Source organism: Apteryx rowi, unplaced genomic scaffold, assembly GCF_003343035.1.
Source record: "Apteryx rowi isolate R43461 unplaced genomic scaffold, aptRow1 scaffold_935, whole genome shotgun sequence".
In the NCBI taxonomy this organism is placed as follows: Eukaryota; Metazoa; Chordata; class Aves; order Apterygiformes; family Apterygidae; genus Apteryx; species Apteryx rowi.
The window spans coordinates 21,514-33,701 of NW_020451244.1; the positions used below are offsets into that span (position 1 = coordinate 21,514).

Below are 12,188 nucleotides of genomic sequence, written 5' to 3' on the forward strand. Positions count from 1 at the left end.
CTATGCTGAAGTGGAATCTCCTGTATTTCAGTTTCTGCCCATTGCTTCTGTCTTGTCACTAGGTACCACTTAGACGAGTCTGATCCTTGTCTTCTTTACTCCCTCCCATCACACATTGATACACACTGATAAGATCCCCCCGAGCCTGCTCTTCTCCAGGCTAAACAGTCCCAGCTTTCTCAGGCTCTTCTCCTATGACAAAGAGTCCAGTCCCTTAATCATCTTCACTGAGTTTGCCTTAGTATGTCCATATGTCTCTTGTATTGGGGAGCCCAGAAATGGACCCAGCCCTCCAGATGTGGTCTCACATCTGGAGCTGAGTGGAGAGGAAGCATCACTTCCCTCGACCTGCTGGCAACATTCTTCCTAATGCAGCCCTCTTAAAGACAAGAGGGATATTTGCTTTCTTCCAGTCTTCAGGAACCTCCTAAAAAMCAAAATGGAGCCTTTAAAAATTCCCTTGATACACATGCCTGTTCCTGTCCAAGGAAATCTTTAGTAAAATATGAAAGATTTATATGATATGAAGAGAAAACAGAGTGAGATAAGGAAGACTGTTACAGCATTATGATTTGAATCATATAATGCATTATATTTATTGTGTAATATAAAACGCAAAAGTCGTATTGTCCTAAATTTGCACTTTTTCATTTTGATTAATCTCAACTGAGTTTTAGGTTATGTAACAAAATGTTTCAGAATTGTTAAAACTGAAAGAAAGTCAAACTATTGATATATTTTTATTATTTCCACTTCCAAAAGAAAACTTTTCCTTTGGAAAAAAAATCTGTAATACCACTGACTGCTTCCAAATTCATTTTCCTATTTTAAAAGGTGCTTTTCTTCAATATGTACACTATGGCTAGTTGTTAAGAATACATGCACACTCATGCACACACACATACTTACACACACATATATGTTTTCTATTCATTTGCTTTTCAGAAATTAAATCTCAACAGTTAAAATACCCCACTTCTCACACAGATTACACTGTTTTATCAGTATGGCCTGGGGCAATGCTGCAGTTGAATGGTTTGCTGAAGTTATCCATTGAAAATTATATCTTTCATGTTCTTGGAAAATCAAATATTTCTGATAAATATAATCTTTACAATAAAATTGAAACTGGCAGAACTTGGGACCCAGGGGTTGCCAGGTTAACTGTATGGTGCATTTAAACTAACAACTGAAATTCTGGGTGACATAGTTGGTTCAGTGACATCCCTAGGGCTTCTGTTTGATTTTGCAGCGTGCATGGAAGCATTTTCTAGTAGTTCATGAATACTGTGGAACCCTAAAGAACACATCTGCAGTAAAAAAGAGCTTATCCATCTAAGTGCAGCATGATCAATATAAGGTATTTGTAACCTATGTAAAACATATCTCCCCTTCACAAAATATATGCCATTTTAACAATAAAAAAGCATTTTGACCTACATAGGTATAGTCTATTACCTGAAATACTATCTCATGATGTTTAGCAGCATAACATAAATAATATCAAATGTGAGTGGCAGAATCTAGCTTGATAAAGCTATGTACTTAATTTATACTTATTTTGTTGTTATTGTTTCCTCTAGAAGTTATATTCTTGTTTGTACACAATATTATTACATATTTTATATATTTTTCTTCTTCTCATTTCATTTTCCTGGTATTTTGTGTAAATAGAATAGCTCTTAACATTTCTGATTATTGTAGAGGACTGTTATACATAATTAGAGAGTATTAAAAAACATGTAAATAGCTTAACGATGCTCAATCACAAACAGGCAATAGAGAATAGCTAGGCTACTTATCTTTTTGAATGATACTGGAGGTGTGCTTGTATTTCAGTTATTAACTTTTCCTCAGATTATGCACATTCTAAACCTGCCAAAGGTCTTCATGATATTCTCTTACTCATAATTCCGAAACTCTTGCTAATAATTCTGTAAGAAAGTTCGCACATAGCTCAGGAGATGGTAAGTTAATAGATGCACCTATCAGACTAGAATAACCAGTCCTTATTTTCCTTACTTTTTGCAAAATTTGCACAGAATTTCTTAAATCCACTATAGCTTGCACTAGAAGAGGGATTTTTTTTTTCCTCATAAATTTCAGAGGGTTATTTTATCCTACAAAGGGCTGCTAACTGTACTTAATCCATGCATACAGCTCCATTTGATGTCAAAGAAAGTTCCACTACAAGCTGAAGTCAGATAATATGCTAAAAGTGTTTGGCATCATAACTAGAATGTATGCTAAATCTGCTGTCAATTTTCTTAAAAAGACTCAGCAGAGTTAAATGAAAACTATGCAACAGCCAGTGCCCTTGATTTAATATTTGTCTAGGATTTATCCAGACATCTGAGCACAAGCTTTTGAATAGATTGGTTTAAAAACAGATCAAGACTAGAGGGAGAGATCACAGGGCTGGAACAAAAAGCTTGGTTAAGTTGAAGCAAAGGAGGCAGGAGACCTGCATGGATGAGCAAGGAGCTCCTGGCAAAACTCAACCAGAAGAAGGAAGTCTACAGAAAGTGGAAAGGGGGACAGGCCACTTGGGAGGAATATAGGAACGTTGTCAGAGTATGCAGGGATGCGACGAGGAAGGCTAAGGCCCGTTTGGAATTAAATCTGGCAAGGCATGTCAAGGACAGCAAGAAGGGCTTCTTCAAATACATCAGTAGCAAGAGGAAGACTAGGGAAAATGTGGGCCCTTTGCTGAATGGGGTGGGTGCCCTGGTGATGAAGGATGCAGAGAAGGCAGAGTTRCTGAATGCCTTCTTTGCTTCAGTCTTTACTGCTCAGGCCAGCCCTCAGGAAYCCCAGAGCCTGGAGGCAAGAGAGAAAGTCTGGAGAAAGGAAGACTTTCCCTTGGTGGAGGAGGATTGGGTTAGAGATCATTTAAGCAAACTTGACACCCACAAATCCATGGGCCCTGATGGGCTGCACCCACGAGTGCTGAGGGAGCTGGCAGATGTTATTGCTAAGGCACCCTCCATCATCTTTGAAACGTCATGCCTGAAGACTGAAAGAAAGCCAATGTCACCCCAGTCTTCAAAAAGGGCAAGGAGGAGGACYCAGGGAACTACAGGCCAGTCAGCCTCACCTCYATCMCTGGAAAGGTGATGGAGCAGCTCATCCTGGARGCCATCTCYAAGCATGTGGAGGAMAAGAAGGTGRTCAGGAGTAGTCAGCATGGCTTCACCAAGGGGAAATCATGCYTARCCAACCTGATAGCCTTCTGTGATGGAATGACTGGCTGGGTAGATGAGGGGAGAGCAGTGGATGTTGTCTACCTWGACTTCAGCAAGGCTTTTGACACTGTCTCCCATAACATCCTCACAGACAAGCTCAGGAAGTGTGAGCTAGATGAGCGGACAGTGAGGTGGATTGAGAACTGGCTAAATGGCAGAGCTCAGAGAGTTGTGATCAGTGGCACAGAGTCTAGTTGGAGGCCTGTAGCTAGCGGTGTCCTCCGGGGTCAGTACTGGGTCCAGTCTTGTTCAACTTCTTCATCAATGACCTGGATGAAGGGACAGAGTGCACCCTCAGCAAGTTTGCTGCTGATGATACAAAACTGGGAGGAGTGGCTGATACACCAGAGGGCTGTGCTGCCATTCAGAGAGACCTGGACAGGCTGGCGAGGTGGGCGGAGAGGAACCTCATGAAGTTCAACAAAGGCAAGTGCAGGGTCCTGCACCTGGGGAGGAATAACCCCATGCAGCRGTACAGGTTGGGGGTTGACCTGCTGGAAAGCAGCTCTGCGGAGAAGGACCTGGGAGTGCTGGTGGACACCAAGTTAAGCATGAGGCAGCAATGTGCCCTTGTGGCCAAGAAGGCCAATGGTATGCTGGGGTGCATCAGGAAGAGTGTTGCCARSAGGTCGAGGGAGGTGATTCTCCCCCTCTACTCAGCCCTGGTGAGGCCACATCTGGAGTACTGCGTCCAGTTCTGGGCTCCCCAGTACAAGAGGGATGTGGCACTACTGGAGCAAGTCCAGCGAAGGGCTACAAAGATGATTAGGGGACTGGAGCATCTCTCTTATGAGGAAAGACTGAGAGAGCTGGGCTTCTTTAGCCTAGAGAAGAGAAGGCTGAGAGGAGATCTTATCAATGTGTACAAGTATCTGAAGGGAGGGTGTCGAGAGGATGGGACCAGACTCTTGTCAGTGGTGCCCAATGACAGGACGCAAGGCAACGGGCACAAACTGAAACACAGACACTTCCATCTGAACATGAGGAAAAACTTTTTCACTGTGAGGGTGACAGCGCACTGGAACAGGTTGCCCAGAGAGGTTGTGGAGTCTCCTTCTCTGGAGATATTCAAAAGCTGCCTGGATGCAATCCTGTGCAGTGTGCTCTAGATGACCCTGCTAGAGCAGGGGGGTTGGACTAGATGATCTCCAGAGGTCCCTTCCAACCTCAGCGATTCTGTGATTCTGTGAAAAAGATCACTGGATTTTGTGAAAAATGATTACGTTGCCTGAAAAAAAAAAAGAAGTGAGGCTAGAGAGGCCTGAGAAAGTAATGGATTCCTGTTCAAGAGCCCTGTCACTGCAGAAGAGAATTTAAAGAGCCAGATTCTCATCTGACATAATGTAGCAAACATCCACCAGCCTGTATTTTTTTTTCCTGAATTTGAATTCAAAAAATGCAATTTGAAGACAGAAAAGTACAAACTTCTGTGCACAAGTACACAAAAGAATGTCAAGACTCTGTTTAGCTAATGGAACCAGAGTCCCTGTGAGCACAGTAGATAGGAGAATGCGTTAGGGTAGTCAGATAATTTTAACTGAAGAGAAATTGCTACTATAGTATATAAGCAAAACCAATACCATTTTGTTATATTTATAATCTCCATGGTGCTCTTTAAATGGCTTCTTGACACTGCAGACTAATTCTCATCCTGGATAAACACATAATATGAACATCTTATGCTTAATTAAAATATCCAAAGCCCAAGAAAATCTTGTTGACACAGATCAAATACATCATGTAACATGTCAACAAGGTCTACCAGTTAATTTATTCTAAAAATATCTTTCTGCCAGTTCATTTAATTATCATTTGTCTCTTCCTAGTTCACAAGGAAAAAATATTTCCAAGCAAGAATGGACATTATTCCATTCCTCCAAGTAATATTTCTCAATCATAATTTTTGGTGAATAAGATCATCATGGGAAAATCGTTGTTCAGATACTTGACTCTGAAACAGGAATATCTGTTCCAGGAATGTCACAGTGAATACTTATTTGCAATGTGATTTATTTAAAAGAAAGTTGCTTTCACACTTCAGCTGGATTTTTCTATGGCAACATAAGATAAAATGTTAGAAAAAACAAGATATAGTTCAGAATTCCATTACTAAGTAGCATATGCAATTCTATGTAGATAATATACAGAAGACATTTCCTGAGAAGTAATGATAATGAACAKATATGGAGTTCAACAAAGGCACGTGTAAAGTGCTAGTGTCAGGGATGGAGTAACCCCTTGAAACAGTACAGGATGGAGCTGAATATCTAGAAAATAACTTTGCAGAAAAGTCTGGGAGTCCTGTGAACAACATGTGGAACACAAATCATCAGCGTGCCCTTGCAGCAAAAAAGGCCAACCATATCAGGATGAGCTGTATTAGCAAGAGCATTCATCTCTATTCAGTCCTTGTGAAAATGCATATAGAGTTCTGCATCCAGAGCGCTGGCTCCCCAATACAGGAAAGATGCTATCATACTGAAACAAGTTCAGCAGAGGGACACCAAGGTGGTCAGGGGGCTGGAGCACAGGATGTATAAAATATATTTTATTATTTTTGCTCGTCTTCATCCAAAAATTCTACACAGAGCTGTGAAGTTTAAAGAGTTTAACAGTCAGTTTACACAGGTGGGATAGGTGAAATGAATTAGAAAAGCTTTATGCTAAAATGGATGAGTTCTCCAAATGCTGTAGGTAATTTCCTCCCTCACCTGCCAAAAAAGAAAGAATGATATTTTCTTGGATCTAAGAAATAAGGTTCAAAGCATCTACTGGCTTTAGGCACTGCAGAACCTAATCTTCAGTAAGATTTAAAATCCATTTTCCTTGCTACTTCATGGAATGATTAGTATCACCTTCTTTTTTTTCCCAGTTTTCTTCAAATTGCTGCCATACTGCAGGCTGGATCTTGCAATAGCCCTATCAGATGAGAGAGGAAAGGTTTCAGTTCAGTCAGAGATGTTATATATTGTTATATACCAGTGTCCAGATACAGCAAGCTTTATTGAATCACCCATGCACAATCCCACACTTGAACTCCATATTCTTTAGAAGCTGAAACGTATCTCATGTTAAGGCTTGTTCTTGGGACTTCCCAGTTGCCATCCAGCCAGTGCCCTCAACATCTGCATTTGTAACCTCACAGAGAGGGTGATTTACCCTGCAAAACAATGCAATTGTCGTCTCTTTAGAATTATGTAAAACAAAAACATATGGATTCACCTAAAATTTCAGCTTGCCTCACCTTGTCAAATTGACTGGGAAGTAAAAGACACTTGTGGTGATACTGGCCAGAAAGCTTTTGAGTTATTGCCTTAAATTTGCAAGGCAACTGACCCAGGTGGACAGAGTCAATGCATCTATTCAGGTGGAAACCAATTAATAGCTTCTATGTGAAACCACTTAGAATAAGGGCTCTTATTTGGCCTGTGTACCAACAAGTAGAAAAATGAGACACTTTGCAAGGGCATCTGGTGTATTAGTTATTTTTTTCTGTCTTTTCTGGAGGTTAAATATAAATTTCTTTCTACAGGAATAAAAATTTACTATATTTTCTATGATTACTATAATGTCTGATGGTTTGAAAATACTTAGAATTCCTATATTTAAATATTTTTTTCAGTCAGTTAAAATTGGACAGAAATTGCACAGGAAGAGAAAGTACTACACCATTTTATTTCAGGAAGATAGTAATTATTTATTTGAATGAGGGAGAAAAAAGGTGCAGTTCCAACAACATATTTTTTTAAAAGGCATTTTATTATGCTTAGTTTATCATTCTGAAAATAATTTTGCTAGTTAAATAATGTCTCTGATAGAAGAACAGCTGAAAGTACCAAAACACACTTAAGCTCCAGTCATGATTCTGGAAGTGAAAGAAGTATAGAGCAGTTAGTTACATGCCAGGAAATACATGTGGAAAGAAGGACGAAGTGCAGAAGGAATTTAGAACTGCTACATACAGATACAAAAAGGTAAAAAATCACTAGAAAAACAATGAACTTATTTAAAGTAAGAGTGCACATTTGCATTTTGAAATATCTATATAGGGATTATAGGAAAATGCATATACATTATGATGGAATCTTAAAAGGGTAAAGGGAGAAAGAAAATTAAAAAGATTTTCTCTCATCACATATATGGGTCATTTCTCTCTAGGGGAGCAGACTCAACTACTTCTCTTCATGAATAAGCATAGGTATACAAAAATAGTTTTCTTGTATTCGCATAATATTTAAGGATATTCTGACTAAATTTGATCAAGTTATTAGTGATTTAGTGAGATATTAGTGCCTAATATTTTGAATGGTACTTATGTAAAGTATTTTTTAATTTGGAGAAACCATCCTAGCTAGAGGCCAGCCAACATCTCTAATATCATACTCTACTCAGTATGGGGAAATTACGGATCAGTGGCAACTCTCAGCTTAAGATCCTAGCTTCTTAGCAAGGGCAGTATTAATGTGATGTTTCCATTGGGAAAATTGTCATGCCTAGTTCTAGAAAAGATGTTACCCATCACTAGGGTAACTGAAACTATTAACCAAAAACAATTTAAGTTCAGACTAATTAAATTTGTTCCTGTTCCATTTCCCCCTATGGATTTTCATCATCATCATTAAGAATGTCAGAAGCTCTCTTTCTTTTCTTCTACCACATACAGTTTTGCAACAGTTTTAATTCAGTTTTCTTTGCTGTCTGTCATTCCAGAGATTTGTTACAGGCAGCTGATATTGCTGGTATTAGCAGAAAGAAAGAAACATCCTCAGCACTGTCTGTTTGAAGTGAAGCTCCAGATGGATTCACTGTAATTAATGCGATAGCTATGTTATAACAGAAACACTAAAGATAAAACCAAAACTAAAAAAAGCAAACACTTCTATTTATGAATTGACGTGGACTGTTGGTTAGAAATGGCAAAGAAACCCATGTCTGTATATGAAATCTTGTGAACATTTGTTGACATATGAACAACAATTTATATGAACTATAAGAAAGTCCATTAGCTAAAAAGAAAGTTCAATTAGCTAAAAGATGCAAATGGAGAGAATGTGTAATGTTTCTTCATTTTAAAAGGCTACATCACTAGATTTTTATTAGAGATTAATTTTGGTTCACTCTTGACAGCTGCTGACAAGTAAAGTTTCATATACCTCAAACTTCTGGGAAAACTCTRATGTATCAAAAACACCAAACAGTACACTGACTCAAGAATTCTAAACTATAAAAGAAGAAATGTATTAATTTAAACTAAATACTATAGTATGAATATTTCAGTTGTATAGTTCTGTATTTGTGGATATAACTATGGACATAACTAGATACTTTTCTATACATAGATCCAGAAAAATAATTGGGAATAAAGACAGCTTTGTACATTTTCAAGCTTGTGATCGATCAGTCACAAGCACGCCAATTGCTAGCCTTCCTTAGAAAGGATATAAATACRGTGTAGGTGAAGAATGCTAGCTAACCAATAGCTTGAAAAGCTTCTACACGTTCTAAGTCATCTGACTAAAATGCTACTGTAAAAAAGAATGTCAAATTTGGACACAAAAATGTGTAAACATCTTTTAACATGCAGTTCTTACAGGCTGCATTTGCTCAATTTTGGAAAGGAAAGATATTTACCTTTTCATCTGTTATTATACTGAAAGAAAAAAAATGCATCATTACTGAGCATCAGAAATACGTTGATCATTTTTACCATATGTAAGTTGGTTTTAACTTTTCTTTGTTGTTGTAAACTACTTCTTAATTTGACAAATCTGCTTTTATTTGATTGTGTAGTGGATCAAAAATTTCCAGCGAAAGCTCATTTTAAAAATAATAATACATTTGTATACCTCTCTTAGGTTGAGATTCAACATTTTGCAATAGATTAAAGGTGAGATTGGATTATTTATTTTCTTAGATTTTTTTCAGGAGTCATTGAAAGTTTGAAATATTTTGATAGTTTAGAGAGAAGAATGCAATTATTAAAAAATAACTGATTTTAAACCTTCTTGAGCTTTGATTAAATTGTTTATGGTAGAAAGAGATTGTTTACAAGAAAATAAGTATTTTTTTAAGGACAGACTGAAATTTATTGACTGTAACTTCTTTTAGTTATGTTCATTTCCCTACTAAACTCAGTATATGCTAAAATCTTTTACCAGTGTTTCTATGGCTTGTTTCAGGTCCCGTTAAAGGCAATGTTATTAATTTCCCTGAGTACTGTACTGCAAGCTCAGCCCCCTCTAAATAGGGGATGCTGTGGAAAGCTAAACAATTCACAGTGTCACTAGTAAGTCAAAAATGCCTATAATATTTCTTTTTAGATACCTTATTAGATTCACAGAAATACTTGGGATTTGAACAAATACAGAAGTATAGGAAGATTTACTAAATTAATGAGATATGGTAGTTGATAAATGGAGAAATGCTACGCAATAACTACTTCGGCAATTGTTTCTCTCTTATTTCACATACTACACATCTAGGAAGGTATATTGCAATCCTTTTCAGGACAACAACTTAAGACTGTACTCATCTGATATGTCTGGTTAAAAATAATCTTTAAAAGATATGTTTCTTGGAGCCAGTTAGTTTTGACCACCGCATAGAGTATTCAGTATATGGGGTGATACTTTTGAATCAGTTTTGGTGCCCAAGGACCCAATCTTGCCATTAATAATTTGTTTTTACATTAGGGCAAACTCACTAACTTCCATGAAATTATTCCTGATTTACTGTCAAGTGATAAAGTAAAATCAGACCCTTATTATAATGTTTTTTAGATTCACTTCTACCAATAATTTACTGAAGGGTATCCAGCACCTTCACATTATGGATGCAAGTATAGTCACATGTTTTGAAAACGACAGAATGTAGGCTTGATTTATCCCTAGTATATGACTTTCTGAGACTGTAGCTGTAAGTGTAGGATAGAAAACTACGTCTGATACAATGAATGGCTGTTTATCTCCCTGCACTGGTATGATATATTCCCTTAGATGGCCAGAGAGTGAATTCATAGACACATTCCTTTTTCAGGAGCTGATTTGTTAAAACTAGACAACATGTTTGGATGGAAATACAGTGCATCCTTTGCTGTCATTAAAAAGACAACATATTTATTGCAAAGAGAAATCCGTCTTTTTCAATGAGCATTGTATCTAATCTCAGAGACAACATATATAGAATAGCCAATATGTCTATATCAAAAAAGTGAAGCACCTGTTCCAACAAGTGACATTTATAATTTGATAAGAAATTACTTTGGTTTGGCATTTGATACACAGTATCTGTTTCAATATGAAATCTTTCTTACTTGCAGGTTTCAGCAGGTGATGCATGTAATATCTGCGTGGGTAGTCAGCATATATGTTTCAATAAGAAATATAACTGATTCAACTAGAGCATATCTGATTCAAGAGGAAGACCATCTCAGGTAATGGATAATTTATGAATATCTTTCAAAATATGATATATGTATGTCCTTTATAAAATTTACTGAACAATGCATATTTAAGTGCACGGTATTTCTTGATCTCAGTAATTCATGGTTTATATTGCTGCATGCACTCTAACCTCCATATCACTTCTACTTTTTCAAGTGAACAAAAAGATACTATAAGAAACAAAAAACCTACAATATTTCTGCAACACATTCAGTCTCAACTCCATTTCCAAATCAGCTTTCGCACTCCAGTCTCTCAATTCACATCACAACATTGTATTACCTGAGTAAAAGCAGTATTGACAATTCTTCTCCCCAAACACTTTGCAAACTTTAGTTTACTTTAAAAATCTAGTAAGCTTTAAAAAAAGTTATAAGATTTTTAAAGTAAATTAAAGTCCCTGTTTATACATAATTCATAAAAACAAGGGCTATAGAATTCCTAAAAATATATATGCTCACATTTAATCTATCCATACTCACAATGGTGAGAATTTATTTTCTAGTGATAGTTTTGTTTGAATTTTCAAAAAGCTAGCCTTAGGCAGTTTAAGGCCTTCCACATTAAACTTGAACTTTCACAGGGTTATCATCTATTTGATGATTTTTTGAAGTTACAAAATTCAAATTAATGAGGTTTGATTTTATTCCCACTGTTGTTCTTACCTACGTATGCTTTATTTCTGCTCTGTTTTCTCACATTTCCTGTACATTTCTCAGCAAATCTCATCTGGGTCTGTAGTGCTTAATAACAGTAAATAAATCCTCATGTTTTATTTCAGCTTTAATTGATGTAATTTCAGTTAAATAAACAATACTTGTTCATAGCAAATTCTATTTTCCTTTTCTATATGTACTAGTGATAGAAACAYGATGGTAATTCCCTAAATTATATTTCTGTAATATTGTAATTTTACACCTGTATAACTCCATTGACTTGAAAAGAAATATGTAGAGTAACACTTATGTAAAATGGCAAACTGCCCCACCGTAATTCAAATAAGCATATGTGTTATTTCCTATTCACATTATGAGGAACATTTCAACTATTACAGTGGAGATAAATGCTATTGTATAACAATAGCCTCCCAAAAGATCAGAAGGACTGATGCATTCAGTCTTCGATGGCTCCTATGACTAAATGTCTTTAAAGGGTGGTTTCAGGTTTACACAAGAAATAGCTTGTTGCTTGATGAACCCCCCAAAAATTTGGCCTGTTGAACTGCGCTAGACTCCACATGATTTTCAGTATTCTGCATGATTGTCCTGTGCCTTCAGTCTGGCTACAATCCTGCCAGATACAGTAGTCGCCTGGCATTGGAAGAACCATAGCAAAAGAACAGAAGAAATGCCATACTGCATCAGACAAATAGTACCTCTTGCCTACTGTTCTGCCTACAATGGTGGCAGTAGGAATCTTTAGGAAGAGCACACAATCCTAGCCACTACCTGAGGTCTGTTCCCTCCCCCACTAGCTATGCTCAATAACTGAATTAGGGCTG

General features: G+C 37.1%; 1 non-coding gene across 1 annotated transcript; it reads right to left on the reverse strand.

Moving 5' to 3' along the window:
- Positions 1 to 422: 422 nt before the first annotated feature.
- LOC112978445 lies at positions 423 to 543 on the reverse strand. Its single transcript, XR_003257906.1, has one exon. It is a non-coding gene; the product is annotated as a U5 spliceosomal RNA (small nuclear RNA).
- Between the last annotated feature and the right edge of the window lie 11,645 nt (positions 544 to 12,188).